Source organism: Lycium barbarum, chromosome 7 (genome assembly GCF_019175385.1).
Source record: "Lycium barbarum isolate Lr01 chromosome 7, ASM1917538v2, whole genome shotgun sequence".
Taxonomy (NCBI): domain Eukaryota; kingdom Viridiplantae; phylum Streptophyta; class Magnoliopsida; order Solanales; family Solanaceae; genus Lycium; species Lycium barbarum.
This window is the reverse complement of record NC_083343.1, coordinates 92,711,818-92,715,711: the sequence shown is the minus strand read 5'-3', so window position 1 is coordinate 92,715,711 and position 3,894 is coordinate 92,711,818. Positions and strand designations below refer to the sequence as shown.

Below are 3,894 nucleotides of genomic sequence, written 5' to 3'. Positions count from 1 at the left end.
AATCAAAAAGGTCAATGTTCGGTGTTAGAGACATGATCTGTATCCTTCCCACTAGAATCATCGACAAGAGCATGATTTATGTCAGCTTGTGACCAATGTCGTCTACCTTGGGAAGGTCGGGGTTGGCTAGGAGGCTGTGACCTACGAGCATCCCAGGACACGGTGGAATCGGAAACGGCCGCGAATTAAGTAAGCTATTAATCTGGGCTTTCATACCCAACATCCTGGCCTCCGAGGAATTAAGTGTTCTTGTTAGCAGGTCAACTTGATGCTTCATAGCTTCATACTCCTTAGGATCAACTGTCCCATCATCAGTAACACCTACGGCTTCAAGGGCCGACGGGTATCAACGAAAGGGATCTGCATAAGACATGATCTAATAGCCCAGAACCATCTGTCAAAAGTAGTAAACAAAAATTTAGCTCTTTCTTTACTCTGGTTTCCCATACCAGCTTTCAGTTTTCCATTGAAATGTGGAATTCAGCTTCTTGTTCTCATCAACAGTTATAATTGAGCTCATTTTACTCTCAGATTCTTAGGCAAACCTCAAATTTGATTTGATATTATAGTTAATGCATACATCCATTAGTGTGGCATTTAGATAGGTTGATACATTTGTATGCAAACTTACAAAGGAACAAGATGCTGCGAGCTTGGGCATACCCACTGCCTTCAGCTTAGACTATATAACAAAAAATTGACTTGAACATACCTGCCAGAATATAAAGACAAAAGACAAAATGAAAGTCTGGAATAATGTTGACATGCAAAGTTACACATATATGGAAACTCAGTAATCGATGCTAAAAGACAAGACAGAGCAGAATATTAATTAGCCAGTTATACCACCAAAACTTCAAGAAATCACCTGAAAAAGGCTTTCTGGACTGATGTTCCAATATCTCCTTGCAGATATGCTTCATGCTTGAGGACTTGTTGATGTAGATACTTGGCACGGAATTCATTCAACTGTCCCAAAAAGAATGACAACTTAAATTTTGCTACTGAAATATGCTTCTATGTTTTTCCATTGACATACAGATGATGGAGAATACGTATAACCAACTAGGGGGGAAAAACAATTAGTAAAGAAGAGCTAATTAATTGTGTCTAAATCTACATAACCAAAGTAAACCAACAAAATAATGGTTGATCATGATTAGCACTCTGTGGTTCATATAAGCTGTCTTACCTTATTAAGGACTTAAACTATTGATATTACTTCAAAAAAATATAATATTGGGCGGAAAACAATACGTGCTTAAGTATGCAGTAGCCTCAATAATGTTAGCACTTCATAATAGAAAGAAAAAATAAATAAAGAGCACTAAAATAAATAAAGAGCACATAAATAAAGAACCAAAATAAATAAATAGCACATAAATAAAGAATTAAAATAGTCCCAAAAAAAGGGACCAAAATAGTCCCAAAAAATAACATTCAATTTCAACTCAAAATCCAAAAAAAAATAAACATAAAATAAACCCTAAAACAAATATTGAACACTAAATAAAGTTATCAAAACTACTAAATATAGAAGGTAATGTAGCTAATAACATGAGATTATTATGCATTGGTAAGTGTTCATGACATTGGAAAAAAAAAATGTACCTGAAAATGCAAGGGCTGCGCCGCCGACGGTGGACTGGCGGTGGTCGGAAGGCGGTAGGTTGAGGGTCTGGGCTGGTGGGGCAGTGGGCTGGTGGTGTGGGTAGAGAGAGGAGAGGGAGAGAGGTGGTGTGTGTGGGTAGAGAGAGGAGAGGGAGAGAGGTGGTGTGTGTGGGTAGAGAGAGGAGAGGGAGAGAGGAAAGAGAGAAAAAGAAAAAATCTTCAATATGAAAAGTAAAGACCAGCCAGCAGATGTGTATATACAAATGTGGTCGAAATTTTTTATTTTTTTTTTTAATTTAAACGTTATTATGTATACAAAATTTAATTTCGACCCCGTGTGGTCGAAATTATATTTTCATTTTAAAAAATCGACCCCGTGTGATCGAAATCCTACTGAAAATAAAATAAAAATTAAATTCTTGATTTTTCGACCGCGCGTGGTCGATTTTTTTGACCAAAAATGTGGTCGAAATTTTTTAGTCGAAAACGCCTTTTTTTTTTTTAGTAGCGTATAATCAGCTTTCCAGAATCTCAATATTATCATATCGTTTGACACATGAAACAATTTTGTCAAGCACTACCTCATGATAAATTTATTTGTTTTTAAAGTTCCAATTTCACTTTTATATATATTCAAATACAAAAGCAAAATTTTCTAAATATAGAAGCAACCCAAAGCTTAACTTCCACGTAAATATCCTATACTTGTGAAAAAGAAACAGCTCATAATTGAATAATTCCTTCACCCAAATAACCAAACAAGATTAGTAAAGATTATTTTTAAATCCTAACCTAGTTTCACCAAAAATACAATATGCTTTGGTCTCCCAATATATTTTGTCCCCATAAAAATCTCAAGTAATTTGTAAGGTTTAAAAATTAATAAGCCATGCTTTGTCAAGACCTAAGTCGTTGGCTTCAAGGTCTACTTCAAATACAAATATTTCTTTAAAATAAATTTATCTACCAATATGAAAGTCTTAAACTTCCTCAAATATCAAGCACAACACACCTTGTTTTTTTTTTTTTTTCAAAAGACAAGTAGATAGTATATGCAAATTAAATAATGTAACAGTAACACAACTTCTTCAAAAGAGTACCAATTGATTAAAGATCCAAAGAGAAACTACAGAACCATGCTAATTCAGAAGTTAGACGGAATTAAACTGCAAAAAAGAACACATACCTTTATCTCTTGTAAAAGAAAATTTATTTTGTCTTACATGTCAAACAAAGATTTACTAAAGAATAAAACCCAACACAATATAAAATTGGAAGAAGTATATATTTCTGTTGGTGTTTTTGTCTTTTGGTATATCCGACCAAAGAAAAGGACTATAGGATATATAGGCAAATCAGAATATGGACATATCCTTCTGACCAATTGTTGAAGATTAATAGTCATTAAGGCTATTGAAAGTGGTATTCAATTGTCTGTTGAAATGACAATTGCAGAAACGTTATAGAAATGAATTGAATTCAAAGGTAATTCAATTGGATATTAAAGGCTAATCAAAGATGAGGTGATGATGATTACTAATCATGACTTAATAAAGAGTATGTTAACTTATTTTTGAGATATAACAATTATTTTTACATCATATAGTAGGTGTTGAATTTCCTTGACTTCTTTGTATGTTTATTTTTTAATTTTTTTTTAACCCTGCAGTGAAATCTTGGCTACCCACTGGTGGAAGAAGGGGATAGTAAGTACTACTCTCCTATAAGACAGAGATTAAAGACTTTGAATAGTCAACTCCAGAAGAAAGAAGGCCAGAAAAGGATCACCTTTGGTAATTGATTCTCCAGTAATGCTTAATAGAGTATCTGATTATTTAAAGGCTTAAATTGCTTCTTTATCCTTCATGTTGATCATTTGCTTACTAGTTCTACAGAGAAATGAATTTAGAAGTACAATTGGAGTATTTGTATGCTTTCCTTGTAACGCTGCAAGGGAATATTGAAGTTCAATTTTATTTTTTTCCTATCCTAAGCTCAATATGTTAAAAAAAAAAAATCCTAAAATATAATTGCTCTGCTCACTGAACAATATTATATGCTTCTCTATTAAATTTTTCTTCCTCTTCGATAGTATTCTTCAACATCAAAATTGATGAACGCAAAATTCTGTTGAAGAATTCCAAGAATTCGATGGAGATGATAGTTACCCGAATTGAGTTTTTGACTTTTATCATCCTTTTGTCATGGGGATTTATTTAGCAAGTGAAAATAGTTTAGCGAGGTGGGTAACAATGGATATCCAAGTGAACATGAAAGTGAAAG

The 3,894-nt window shown here is 33.5% G+C and overlaps 1 long non-coding RNA gene across 1 annotated transcript; it reads right to left on the bottom strand.

Moving 5' to 3' along the window:
• Positions 1-631: 631 nt before the first annotated feature.
• LOC132602329 (uncharacterized) lies at positions 632-2,174 on the bottom strand. Its single transcript, XR_009567735.1, has 3 exons — positions 1,612-2,174; positions 869-969; positions 632-712 (listed from the first exon to the last, which is right to left on the bottom strand). It is a non-coding gene; the product is annotated as an uncharacterized LOC132602329 (long non-coding RNA).
• Positions 2,175-3,894: the final 1,720 nt, after the last annotated feature.